General features: G+C 36.6%; 1 protein-coding gene across 3 annotated transcripts in view; it reads left to right on the top strand.

The window, feature by feature from the left end:
• The first annotated feature begins 907 nt into the window (after positions 1-907).
• LOC115214899 (ornithine decarboxylase) overlaps positions 908-15,197 on the top strand; it is a 46,218-nt gene continuing 31,928 nt past the window's right edge. The window contains exons 1-2 of one of the 3 annotated variants that reach the window (XM_036505632.1): positions 908-1,110; positions 13,284-13,465. The gene's annotated coding sequence lies outside the window, so the exon portion shown is untranslated. The remainder of the gene's footprint in view (positions 1,111-13,283; positions 13,466-15,197) is intronic. The other 2 variants (XM_029783936.2, XM_036505633.1) reach the window with 2 other exon arrangements.

The following is a 15,197-nucleotide window of genomic DNA, read 5'->3' as shown; positions in this document are numbered from 1 at the left end:
ATGTATTTGCGTGTATCATTGAAATTATATTAATTCATAATTTATTGATATTATTACATGTGTGTTTGTGTTTGTGTATGCATGTGTAAAATAATGTATACAAGTATTTACTAGGAGAAACAGAGGGAGGGAGCGGAATGAAAAAGGTCGAGAAAGCGGCAGTGTACCAGAAGTGACCGATGCAGAGAAGGGAGATTGTAGAGTGTTATAAGTGAGATAAGGAGGGACATCTGAATTGGGAGAAGAAAAGCCGAATTATTATAAAGAGAGAGAGAGGGAGGGGAAGAGAGAGAGGGGAAGAGAGAGAGGGGAAGAGAGAGAGGGGAAGAGAGAGAGGGGAAGAGAGAGAGGGAAGGAAAAGGAGAAAGAGTGAGAGGAAGGAGGGAAAGAGGGAGAAGAGGAAATTTTAAAGTCTAAGATCAAAGTAGAGAGAAAGAGAGAGAGAGTGTGTGTGTGTGTGTGTGTGTGTTTAAGAGAGACCGGAAGAGAGAAAAACGAGGAAGCTAGAGAGAGAGAGAAATGTAGAAAGACATAAAGAGAAAAAAAAAAATGAGGAAGAACACAATGGGATAAAGAGAGAGAGGACAGACAGACAGCTAATGAGATAAGAGAGAGAGACAGACAGCTAATGAGATAAGAAAGAAAAGGAGTAAGTGAGAAAGAGAGAAAAGTAGCACATTATTACATACATAACCACGCTTATAGTCTCGTAGTGCAATGCATCGTAAGCTTTTAATTTCTTTTACGATTACTTTTACCTGTTAGAACTTTTATCAGCATTCTCTCGTTTTAATATTTTTCTAAATTTCTCTCAGATCTATGTTTTAATCTCCTACACCCCCCGCTAAATCACTTTGTTCTTCCGCTAGACTACTCACATTTGTATACATGCGCGGCGTCGTATATAAGATTTTCCATGACCTGTGCGCAGCCTATTTCACCGGTGTCACACACTGATAGGAAGTCGAAGGCAAATCAATTACGTTTTTCTTTCTTACGCCGGTGTCTCAACTCTTCCTTTGGCTGTATTATGCTTTAATGTGTTAGTCCACAATCGGCAAGATTCCGGGGAAAAACAGTAAGGAGAACGGTTGTGGAGCTTCTGTTCAGGTAAATATATAATATATTTAATATAAAAATATATATTTTTTTAGTTAAACCGTTACCTAGCTTTACTTAACGGTACTTGCTTTCTGCCACATTTTTTTCTTCATATTTCTAAAAATTGCATAGTGTGAATGTCTATATATTGAAGATAATAAGGTAGATTGGGTACAAATTCGTAGTAGACATCGTTGTTTGATTATCTATTGTCTGTTAGTCCTAAATCATCAATCTTAGTTTAGTACACCTAAGTTGTGACTGTCTATGACTATAATATATTCTCACATACTCTTTTGACGGGGAGGATATGAGAATTTTGGCTGCTATATCTAGCAAGTCGAAGTCCCTTGTATATATGCTCCTTGTTCATACATAGTTACAGTAGTATACTGTATTTCTTGTTATCTTTTTTTTCTGTTCAGTTGACGTTACATCATCACCATTTTTGGGATAGTCTTGTATTTCCCATTTCAATAACTCCTGTTACTCAAATACAGATACCTGTATACATTCATTACGCATAATGAGCACAATCACGGTTTGGTGGTGTCTGGCACCGAGCTGTAATCATTCTACTAATATATATATATATATATATCAGTGTGGTTTCATCGATAGCTCAGTTTAATTATTGATTAGCCAGTTGGTGATATTTGCTTCAAAATCTATAGTCTTACGTATGTACATACGTACATTTACTTAGCCATAGAGCACATACATGTACCCCGTTCTGTAATATCCAATCTGTTGTTACAGAGAACACCTACAGCATTATATAATCTATATTATCCCCATAATTCTTACTGACGGAAACATTCGTGTATAAGCAATGACGGGTGTCTGTGTGGTCGCTCGATTTGCTAGAAATAGCAGCCAAGTCCTCATATCATATCATATCACATCACACCATATCGTCCCTCCCTCCTCTTCCTTAAAGGATTCATTAAACAATTCTGTTCTAAGGTCTTAAATGTACAAACGGTCGCGATGGTTACGACTGGAACGCCTTTAATTTGGCTGATATTTCTAGCTTAATCAGTGCTGATTTGGGGCTAAAGAAATACACATAAACGCATTTACACGTTGGCTACAGGAATATATATTATAAAATTCTGATTTCTTAACCCTATCTCACACTCTCAATGCACCCATTAAGCCCGACCTCTGGGTAAGGTCAGTTTAATTGGGTGATTCTAATGTCCAGATCAAAACACAATATATTATCTTCTCTTCACTCAAATCATCCATTGTTCATTGAACTATGATCCAAAACAACAATTATGTTTTGAATTAAACACGCAATTTGAGACTTGAATGTATACAACAGTGTATACATATACATTTTATATATATATATATTTATATTTATATATATACACACATTCGCATGAGTGCGAATATACAGAACATACATGTATACAATTCACATATGCGAAGTGTGTATACATACACACATACATTATATATGTATATATAGTGGGTGTATATATATATTATATATATATATATATATATTTAATATTTAATATTACCTTCTTAAGTAATGAAATATAACTAATTTCCTCAACAGGTATTAATATGTTGTTTTTTTTGTTACTGATTCAAGAACTACAAAAGCCAATTTATCCGTGTATATATATATATATATATATATATATATATATATATATATACACACACACATACGTACGTATTTGAGAGACAGACATGCATATACTTATGTATGTGTGATCGGTCAGATTGTAATTGCTGAAAGCCTCTCTCTCTCTTTCTCTCTCTGTCTACGTAGCCATTTAGCATTATTGATTTCTATTGCTGGCTCTTATTTTTATGAGTACCTAATGTGTGTGTGTGTATACACCCGTACATATGTGTCTGTATGTATATATATTATACATACACACATATATATAATGTGTTTGTACTATCCTCTACTTACAGAGGAGATGAGACAGTGACATATACAGCCCTACACACATGTGTGTGCATGTGTAAACATACTGCAAAACGCAATCGTTATTTCATATTGGGCAAGAAAATCATTAGCATCATTATCATTTAATGTCTGTCTTTGCCACACTCACACTTTTTCTCAATGGAATATTGTCAGATTGTGTCTGTCTAGTCTGACTGTAATGAGCTGTACATCTATCTACCTCTCGCCATGGTGTATGTAACTCACTGTTTGGCTATATATAGACATCTACTACTAAACTCATTACTATGTTCTTATTACCACGATTACTGCTTCTGCTACTACTGTAGCTAACCAATAATGCTGGTGGTGGTGCCATTGCGACTCTTCTGATTCGATCTGTCACCATCTGTAATTTTTTTTTTCTTTTCTGTTTAGTCTCTTTTACTTTCAGATTCTTCTTCCAATGTTAATAGTCCGTTTGATTTACTTTCCTACTATTCTCAGTATATTTAAAAAAAAAAAAAATCGCCACACTATTGATATTTTGGTAATGGAAGCGGTAGATGAAAGGGAAAATATAATTTACTTCCTGAACAAGGTTTTAAGACATCACAGTATTTTCTATATGGTTTGTCATCTCATAGAAGACCATCTTTGGCCATCTCTTTTGTTCTGTTAGCTTTGTTATAATAACTGAAATAATTGTAATAACGTTTAACATTAGTTATTTCAGAGATGGTTTTGGTTACATGGCTCTTCACTAGTAGCTTCACCTCCAGCTCTTGTACAGAACCCATTAGAACGCATTTCGCATTAAGCTCTCTGCCTTCATCTTTTTTTCCTTTATAATCCAATGTAGCAAAACGGTTGTGCTGTTAAATTTTTATTCAACGTGTGTAATATATATAAATAATACTGTTTATGTCTTTTAATCTCGTTGAAATCGTCAGTTGCCTCCTATTATCCGCCTTGTTCTGTTGTTGCACCAACTACGCATGGACCAGTCGCCATTATTTCATCACATGTCGTTTTACAATTTTCCCCAATCTACGATCCTTTGGCGGTGGCGGCGAATTCTATTTACGTCAACCCTCTCTATCGTTATTATCTGTTTCTTGATTAATGAAATGCCTAAATAAATAGCTAACCTAAATTTATTTGCTGTCATCGTCACATACTCCAGAGCTATAATAGTGCGGGGGATGATAGTCTAAAATACAAGTTAATCACCTCCAATTATTTTATATTGTGTTAACCAATGCCTTTCTGACGTTATGCTTAGCATCATTTCTGAATTTTCTGTACGTTTTATCTCTCGATTATTACTAACTGCCCCTCCTCTCTCGACAGACATTCCTTTATGGTTAGATCTACGTGGATTAAACCAGCTTTATTTCATTATTTCTAACACCATTTTGTTAAATCTGTATCAATGCCAGCTCACTTTGTTTGGGCTGAAAGCTGGAGGCAGGTGGATGAATAAATCGCTGAAGTATTAAACACTTGAAAATGTTAAGTTTCGTACTGCGTGTAAACTAGTTTAGGTATATACGTCCCCTTTTACAGCCTTGTACTAATGTCTCTTTGCCATCCCCACTTCAAAATTTAGTCTCCCTCTTCAGCACCACTTAAGCTACCCAATGAAGAAACATTTTTTCTTACTGTCTATTGTTAGAAGTTATGAATGAGATCCAACTGGTCTCCTTGCCTTCCTGTCCTAATTTATCTTCTACGAATCCCCCCTTGCTCCATATCCTCACCAACCTAGCTTACTATCATCGGTGTTTTTATGTGGGTGTTAAAGCTGTCTCCCTCTGCATGGTTTTTATCAATTGAATTGCCCTCCCTAACTGACAGACCTCCTGCTGTGTGAAAGGGTCTGCTTAAGGGCAAATACTTCGACTGTATCGTTTTAGAGAGCTCCCTTAATAATAATAATAATAATAATCAGGATTATTTTACAATATTTAATTAGTCCATCGCCTGCAGTAGCAATCTGAATAGTAAAAGTTGCCTGTCTGTTCTCCATGTCTAATTAGCTGATGATATAAAGTAATCCTCATTTCAGCTTACAGCAGTGTGTACCGTGTGCACCTCGCTTACTACGGCTTGTAAGTGAAGGTAGAATTTGTTAGCTTGTTCGAGGAATATACCTCCGTTAATTGCAATCTTTGTTTCCTTGACAACGAAGCTGCTACAACCTGTAAAAGTAATTTGTTACTCAACAGGCAATGCATGTTTGTTGATTCCATAGTTGGGTTTCTTTAACACTGCTACTAGAGGTTCTGTTACATCATTCCACTGTTACTATTGTATCTGGCAGTAATGATGTCGATTGCTATTAAACCCCCAAACAAGAATTGGACCCCCTGTCTGATTGACACATGTTTATTGTTTAGTCCCCTAAGGTCAATCTGATCGAGCAGGCCTATTGATCAAAGCATTCTGATCGTGTTCATCATCCCACCTTTTTGTATATCATGGACTAGAGACAGTAGGATGTAATTTGAGAGAGAGATAGCTAACACTTCCAGCAATAATTCAGATCCAGAAGGCGGCGAGCTGGTAGAAACGTTAGCACACCGGTCGAAATGCTTAGCTGTTTTTCGTCTGTCTTTACGTTCTGAGTTCAAATTCTGCCGAGGTCGACTTTGCTTTCATCCTCTCGGGGTCGATAAATTAAGTACCAGTTGTGTACTGGTGTCGATCTAATCGACTGGCCCCCTCACCCAAAATTTCGGGCCTTGTGCCTTAGAGTAGAAAAGAATAATTCACATCCAGATAAGTAATACTTCTGTCGATTGGTATTAGTTACTGAAATTGTTCATTTATGGTTGTCGTCTGTTTCCAAATAATATTGTAACACAATATGCCAGGTTAAACTTCATCGAGCAAACGAGAGCTTCTGAGAGGTTGCCTGATCTGCTAAAAGATAGCAATTCGTACTTCTGTCTCATTCACTGCTAATATATAGCTGACTAATCAAGTCTTATCTCTATTTAGGCCCATCCGACTTGGTCATAAACGCATAGTGTGTATTCGTCACCCATAGTCCCTTACTAATCACATTTCAATCTTTTCTTCCTTCTTAGAGACGTGAGTCCTCAGAAATTCTTCGCCTACCTTTTGTCTAATAACACCAGCCATGTTGATGTCACTATGCCTACAAACAAGATCATTAAAACATCAAAAGGAAGGACACCTCGAATGGCGTAGTCTTTAAGACATTAGCAGACAGCCATTGCTGGGGCACTTTTGTTGGCCAATCTATTTAATCGGGTCAGCCTGATGAATATTTATGATCAAGTTGGCTTTGAATTTGGTTAATACACATTCATGTTGTTTAACCTCGGTCAACTTAATCGAGCAGTTCTATGGTCTGTCGTTTCAATTGTGTCCCTTTTGTATATCATTGTTTATTGTATTCTCTTTTTGCTAACCCAATACGGGGTGGGATATATGCAAAATACTTCGAGACATGCGCTGGTTCATGTGTGTGCGTGCGCGCGCACTATTGCTAATTGTTTTAAGTGCCTCTGTCGTCGTGAGCCGACAGAGAGACCGCTCTGCCTCTTGATCCTCAGGAAGCATCCAGGATGTGATAACTACAGGGGAAAAAGGGGGGTTGTACCAGCCCCCTGGAGCAACTTGAAATGAGCCGTTTTGCTCAGTAGGTGAACAGCTTCAACACCTAAAATAAGAACGCCGACGGTAGTAAACTGTCGATGAGGAAATGGAACGAAGGACAATTCGTACCAGATAATTAGCAGAGCAATCGAAGCCCGCTGCCTTAATCTAACTGCAATGCCACGTGCCTGTGTGTGATGGATATGTCTACAAAACATAAAGTGAGACTTATATTTTACTCTTTTTAAATTGTGGCATTTCTATCGAGTAATCTTTTTATTATTTCATTCACACGTTGAATAATAAACCTTAGCGGGATGTTTATTCTACTGTAATTTGTGTGTGTGTCTAATAATGTCCACCACTCAACTTGGCACCTCGGCTTTTCAGATCTTAAGAGGGGTCATACTCAATCTTATTCCTTAGATCCATGCTAAATAGTTTCCGTACTTTCTTCCGTTGGAGCGTTTGGTTGTGTTGCTATTTGGAATGGTTTTAAGCCTGCGAGTGTTTAGTAGGCGTTTTTTCTGTTTTCCTCTTTGTATCAGTGTTTATATACTCAGCTCCGCATGTTATACATCACATTGTGTTTCCAGTAATTTTTCGTGTCCCACAATCGGTTCACTCTGCAGAATGTTGATCGTTTCGCCTTAGAATTGTTGCTTTTTACTACCCCCACTTAATCACAATCAGTCTTCGGTTTCATGTCTTACTTTGGCTAAATTCTAAACCATGTGATTTCGGACAGTAGTTTAAATATAATTTCTATCCGACCTCTGACCCCCCCCCCCATGTTGCTAATTTTTTCGTTCTTTACTAGCCAGCCAAGCATTGAATTCGTAGCAGTTCTTTTTGTTGCATATAATTATCAAGTTTACTTTAGTACTATTAGCGTAACAAATCTCTCTTTCTCCCTCTCTCTCGGAAGCTGTTTATAAACTAGAAAAACAAAAGATAGAACAGTGTGCGAGTTGGTCAGAGAAGCCTGTTGTTTTAGTGCCAGATCAAAAATGTTCCAGTCAAGACCATCCCATCTTGTTCCAGATGAGATCGGTTTCTTAACACATGGTCTAAACCCTCGCTATATGTATAATGGGACTTAAGGTTTTCGCCAGTGGTTTTAGCAACGTGGGACGGTTTTTACCTCTGGTTACAACTGCTCCGAGCCACGACCATCGCATCCTTTTATTTTATAAGGCAGTGGACTATGTATAGTATCTTTAGTTTTGCAGACCGAAAAAAAAAATGTGGAAAATCTTATTTTTTATAGCAAGCCGATTGAGAGTTTAGATAATCTCATGTAGGCTGGGACAAACTGGTGTTCTCCGGTATCTTCGTTATATCTGCTAATTTTACCAAAATCATTTTATTGTTATTTGAAACAGCGAGCAACTGTTGTTTCTAATTTTATACTGATGACTTCACTTTCAGTTGATTAGTGTGACAGTCAAACCAACATTGACTTTTATCTCTGGTACCACACGTGGCAACCATCTCCACCACCACCTGCTCACATTATTAACTGTCGGCCATGTTACATTGTTTGTGTGTGTGTTCAGTTCTGATCGTGTCGACTAACAGACAGTCAGAAGCGTTCCGACCATGACAGTCTTCTCTTTTGTTTTTCTAGGACCACATTGTCCAATATGTCCCGTTTAAAAAATTAATAGGCTTCGATTTTTAGGAGATTTTAGCTCTTGTTTCAAGCAGCTCGAGCGAATGCTTAGAGGCTTTGTAAATCTGTGTGGAGAGAATGAGAGAATATACTCATTATTTATTCCCTTATTCTCCATTATTTATTCCCTTATTCTTCATTATTTATTCAGTCGAGACGAGAAATATGTTTGCTCTATGTTTATTATTATTATTATTATTACTATTGGTTCTCTAGTTTCTCACCTGTTTCTACCTTTCTTCTTTGCCCACGTATTATTAATGTCTAAATCGGAATTGTGACAGTTTAATAAAAAAAAAAACAGCCTTTTAATTCTCCCCTAATTGGTCACCGTCGTTATTTGGTAACATTTATTATTTCCAGTCTATAACAGAGTTGATGAATAGAAAATGTTTCCTTCACTGGATTGCAATGTGCTTCGTTTGTACACTTATATGATATGAACTTTTAATCTTAGGCAGTGCAAACCGTGACTATTGTCACCTCTTTAAATGTAGACAGAATTGAGAACCGCATTATCCTTAATGCATCCCTCTTTTGAAGACTTGTATGTGATTTAGGGGAGATTTGACTGCTATTTCTTCAGGCAGTAAGTTTTATGTGGCCTCTCAACCAGTTAGAAATAGCAGCTAATTCACTACGAAGGAGTAATTAATAATATAAAAGAAATATCTAATGTTCAAAACATGTCTCTTTCAGAAAGTGCTTCATCAAAATAGAATAAACCGGCTTTGCTTGTTGCTTATGAAATTTCCAGTAGTTTTGTCCTGTAAAACACATCATTTATGCTGCTGGACACAACGATGGTCTGCTAGTTTCTGCTGTCCAATGCCTTACCTCCTCTCTGGCCATTGCCAGTCTCTGCAACCCTCTACTATTTCTCATTGATTATATTGAACAGTTTATAGTTAAATGGGCATTGAATAACCAGCTTTTCTTATCAAAAATATCCTTTTATGTACATGCGTCGGCATTCAACAGTCATCTGTTGCTTACATATATTTATTATCATTATTATTATTACTATGTCCGAGTAAAGCCCTGATTCTAGAGTCTATGCTGTAATTTTTAGTTTCGTCTGGACTGAAGCTGTTGTGACGGGTGAGTTGCTTCAAGGTTGGTTTGAAATTGATTTAAATCGAAGCCTTATGATTATCGAGAACTGTAAATTGAAAGTTCATAAACTGAGGATTTTTCGATTCACCCTAGAATATATTCACTGATGTCCTTGGGGGGGGGGGCTTTATCTTCCCTGCTCCTGGAAAGAAACCACTATCCACCAAGTTGTAGGGGTTTATTACTTCGCTGAATGCTTCAATCTTATAAAATCATTCGTAAACGTTCTAACATCGACTGCTTTCTACTGCGTGACATTTCTAGAAATGTATTTATTCATTACCAGCTGACCGTCGTACACCCCGCCTCTCTCTCTCAATACCCTGAAGAAGGCAGTGCGTTTAGATTATGTCTTTGGCATTGGGCATTTTATCCCTCTCCATAGTAAGGCTGTTTAATGTGTGTGTGTGTGTAGTCTGGATTTTGTGTGTACAATCCAGTTAATCTGTATTGTATTTATTGTCAGTCCGACTGAGCTTTGTATGTTCAAGTCGTTTCTGATTGGGTTGTGTAGTGTGTGTCAATCTGATTAACGTTTCTACCTTGGTTGTGTGTCAAGGTGACCATATCGATTTTTTTTTAATACACACATTCGTTGGCACACATTGTCTTGTTATGAAATTGTGTTGAGTTCTTCCTGTTTCTCTACCTTGCAGGCAATTAGCTTCAACACAAGTTCTCGGCTAAGATAATGTCAGATAGCCATGGCTGTTTTAGTCGCGTCCATCTGTCTCGGAAATTCTTGGATGGAGAGAAGCCATTTCTGAAGACATTGTTATTAGTGTCTCGGTGTATGTGTTGTGTACGTATTCGTTTCTCCGAAAGTTCATGTAAATGCGTGAAACAAGTCCACCGCAATCTCTGGTTTCACAGCAGTAGATAATGCCGCATATGACTAGTTGTAGTAGCTGTGGAGAGTTTTATTTCTTTTACATCGTCGAAGAACCTGGAAACGCTTTACTCGACTATTCTACCTCTGCCTTAAATGAAATGGTATTTCAGGTTCCAGCCTGATCTCTTTCCCAATATTAAAGCACTTATCTCAGCTTTTGCTGCCATGTGCTTTCCGAATGGTCTTCCTTTACACATTCTGTGATTATAAATACAACTTATTTACTATAGTTTTTCTCTTTCTGCCTCCGTGTTTTGCCTGTAGTACTAGCTAATCCTTAGTCACAAGGTTGCCTATTTAAAAAAAAAAAACGCTTTATCTAGTATCAATCAACTCGTTATTTAATTATTTGTGACTAGCAGTATCGCCCGGCGTTGCTCGGGTTTGTAAGGGAAATAACTATATACGCATTTTTAGAGATGTAAAGTATAATAGCCATCTCAATATGGCTAACCACAAAGGGGGGGAGGCTGTTACTGTAGCTTTTTACGTTCTGAGATTTAATAAATTTTTAGAGAGTTACTTCCTTATATGCCAAAAATGCATTAAAAATGGGAAAAACTGATGGTAAATTTATTTTTAAATCGTAGACTCATCGTAGACGCGCGCTAATACCCAGAAGGGCTCGATATGAATCACGACTATAAGATACCCTGTTTTGGTTAAACTGCACCGCAAAATGTGGGAGTAGTTAGGAATCTAAATCGTAGGAGACAGACAGACACACAACTTCACTTTTATGTATAAAGATGTCTGATTGTAGAAATAGACAGAATTTTATTGAATAACATAGTTCTTTTATATCTTTACTATGTCAATTTTTTCTCATTCCTCTCCTGTCGATAAAATAAGTCGTGCACTGAGGGTCGAGTAAAGTTAACTTGTACCCTTGTGCCAAAGTTGGAAATCTTTCAGAATATGGAAACTAACTGCTGATTGCTGAAATGAATGTCCATGATAGTATTAGCTTTTTGTTTTAATGCTTTGATTGTGCCTTTTGGTTATTTTTCTCATGTGTTACGTGTTCAACTTGTTTAAAATTCAATTGCATCTGTTATAGTTTTGTAAATAACAATAAAATGATTCTATCCTGAATTTTCTAACTTGTTTTATTCTTTTGTGTTTTTGAACACTTATCTCTCTATCTCAGGTTCAAGGCATTATTCAAGTGATATTGACAGCATAAACATAAAAGGTTTGATAAAAAAAATATTTGTATAACTAGGGTCAAAAAGCACCATCCGTCCGTAGCCATTTTCCAGCTCCGTCTGGCACCTGTGCAGGTGGCACGTAAAAAGCACCCACTACACTCGCGGAGTGGTTGACGTTAGGAAGGGCATCCAGCCGTAGAAACACTGCCAGATCAGACTGGGCCTGGTGCAGCCTTCTGGCTTCAGACCCCAGTTGAACCGTCCAACCCATGCTAGCATGGAAAGCGGACGCTAAATGACGATGATGAAGTTTCTTTTGGCCCTTTACTCCGTCCTTATCAAATCACATTTTTTAGAGCCAACAACATTCACAAGTTGAAAGCTCTCGATCTGCTAAATTTAACTACCAAGCCTCCTAGTGTCTTTAAAAATGGAGGAACACATTAGATAAAATAGTTTGATGAAGAAAGACAGAACTGTTATGGCTAGATTGCCTTTTGTCAGATCTGCTTCTTCAGATATGACCTGGGTCGAAACAATGACCATCAATCAAAATTTGTAAGTTTTCAAAATGATTGTGTATACTATTACGTTAGTACTCTTAGTACCACTTAGAAGCGTGTACATGCTGAATTTGCACTGCCCGTTTCTTACCCTACCATCCTATTACTGGGTCCATTGCTGTTTTTCTTTCTGTAATTTTGAATAGACCACTTGTTGCTCTTCCACTGTTGATGGTTGGAATTTCAATTTTTCAATAGCAACAGCTTGTTCAAGTATGATAAGGTAGGAACAATGGTTACACAAAGTAACAGTGTTAGGGTCCATAGCGTGTTTCCGATAAAAGTTTTGTACAGGGTACTTTCATGGTATCTCAGTAAACCAATGTAATTAAACCTAGAATATAAAATATTTTCTACTTTTGCTTTATGTAAATATTGCTTTTTAAAACTATATTTTAAAGATCTAGTTTATATTCATTGTAGTAGTGTTATAGTTGTAAGTTTCAAATGAATTAGCTGAGAGTGATTTTTAGAAGTTAGCATTGATATTGTGAAGGAATTTTGTAGATGTGTATTTTTCCTTTTCTTCTGCCACACTTACCTCATAAGGTGGCAATTACCTAAAATCTAATGACTTAGGCAGTACTGCAGATTTAAAAGCAGCAATAGTTTTTCATAAGGCATAGGTCTTAATGTGAAAGACTTATGCCTTATGAGGCATAAGTCTTTGATGTGTAAGTGGGCTAGGAATATGGAATATTGGGAAGACTTTGGTATTTTCATGAAGGACTGTGTTGAATACATAGTAATAGTTTATATGTAAAGTATATATGCACGATTATCATATCAAGTAAGCTATTTCAGAATATTGTGCAATCACAGTTTTAATATTATCTATTAAAACAAAATGTAGGCAGTGATTTCAATTGTGAATTATCAGGGAAATGCACTCACTTTGTATTTGTCTTATTGTTTTGTAATCTTTATCAGAGAATAGCATAGCCAGTGAAAGAAACCAAATGTACCGTGCTGTGTGTGTGTGTGTGTGTGTACATATATATATATATATTATATATATATATATAATATATATATATATATTATATATATATATATATGTATGTATACATACAGCATGACTTATGAATCAGTTTAGCAGACAATTTTGTTGGGATTCGTTTGTGAGATGTAGGGGAAAATGAAATATATATACTTGTAATTTTGCTTTTGCTTGAAAGTTGATAGATTTGGTAACTTCCACATCTCTACCTGTTTGTATTTTCCATACTCTCTGCAGCTTCTGTACTTGCCATTTACGCACGGCCAAAGCTCTCTATTCATCACCAGGCACCAGGTGGTAGTTGGGGCTTAAAGACGAAGGAAAAGATGGAACTTCTGCAGCAGCTAACGCAAGACGTGATGAAATATCGCTTTACTTTTTGACTAGGCACAAAAGTCCTCTCCAAAAAGCTTAGTAGTGTAAGTGAAGTGAATTCTATATGGTTTCAGTTTGCTGGAAGCTTACCTCTTTCCCTATGGTGTTCACCATGGTGGTAGTGGATTGTTAATTAAGATACATAGCTTACAATAGATTCCTATTGTGAGTTATGTAGCTTTTATTTCTCTCAATCAACCATTTTGTTTTTATATATACATTGTAAGAAATGAATATTGTTTTTTCTAAACATCAAATAGAATTATTTTGGATGAATTTTCTTTATTTCTGTAAAATAGTGTCTATAACTGACTCATTAATAATACTTGTTCTAAATTCTTAGATGGATTAATATCAACAACAGTGAAGTCTTCTCCCCCTCCACTCACAGCATAGTATTTCTGATTAGATTTTTCACAATGAAATTCTTTTTTCTTTCAGATAGTATCTCTAATTATAACCTCAGTCATTTATTTTATTAAGTTAGACTTAGTAGTTAAGAAGAGGTAACCATGTGCAACTGAAATGTAATTCACAATCTACAAGATAGTTCTATTCTATTAAAATTTTACATAGCTTGTAGCCAAAACTAACCAAAGCAAGAGCTTACGAGTTTGCTTGATCTGCTAGAAAGATCAGTCAAATCTTAATTATATCCTGCCATCTCAAAAACGAAACTGTATATTGAATGATGTGGTCCTAAATGTATTATTACACACACACGCAAAAAAACAATCAAGGCCAAATCTCGCATTTTTTTACCTGTTAGACTGCAGCCATGGTAGAGCAACACTTTGAAGAGTTTTAATTTAATTAAATAAATTCTAGTACTTTTATTTTCCCTCGTTGTCTTAGAATTCTCTCTGATCATTTTTGATATGTGCAATCTCTTCCTTCTGTTCACTTCATATATATATATATATATATACTCACACATCATCCTTTGTTTGTCTTAGTAGAAACTGGGAATCCTGCTTTTCTCCTAATTCTCTCTAGTTTCCAATTTCAACAAAGAAGCACTATTGGTTTAAGTTGCTATGGTAACTGTAATAGCTAGTCACACCAAGTAAAATATTAGCAATACATTTTAATGATATTAAACTATTGCTTACTTCATTCTACTTGGTAGTTTTCCAGTAAAAAATATAATGGTTTTATAGCTTAAACATCTATGTATGTGTGTGTACATATATATACACCCACGCATGCATACACATACAATGCATGCTAAAGTTGACACTAGAGTTCTGTGCAACCCTGTGGTTTATCAGATCCTGTCAAAGCATCCAACCTATTTCACTATTATACACACACACACACACACACATGCATCATCCCCTTTCTGTGTCTTCATTCATTGTTCTCTCTCCCCCTTCTGCTGCACCTTATACCTATGACTGTCAGTACCCTTTCTGAGCCACTCCTATACATCTCAATTCTGCCCCATCTCTAACCATCTTTCTTCACACTCTATTGAAGCATCCTCCTGCCCATTCATCCTGTCCAATCCCTTGTACCACTTCACTTACCTTCATCTCCACTGTACCTTGAAAGTATGTCCAACACTCTCCTCCACTGCCATCTTCCTTTCACTTCCAACTGGGGTAGCCATGTGTTTTCATCTAAAGCAAGACACCCATCTCTATTGCTCTTTTATACTTAAACCTCTGATCAACTGGCACAAAGCCACCTCCTCCCTCAATACTACTCCCACTCCTTGTCATGTGAGTCTTTGTCTTGCAAGTTACTTTGTGACTCCAGTGGTACTGGTGCCAT

This window comes from Octopus sinensis, linkage group LG8 (assembly GCF_006345805.1).
Source record: "Octopus sinensis linkage group LG8, ASM634580v1, whole genome shotgun sequence".
Taxonomy (NCBI): Eukaryota; Metazoa; Mollusca; class Cephalopoda; order Octopoda; family Octopodidae; genus Octopus; species Octopus sinensis.
This window is presented reverse-complemented; position numbering and strand designations above follow the sequence as displayed.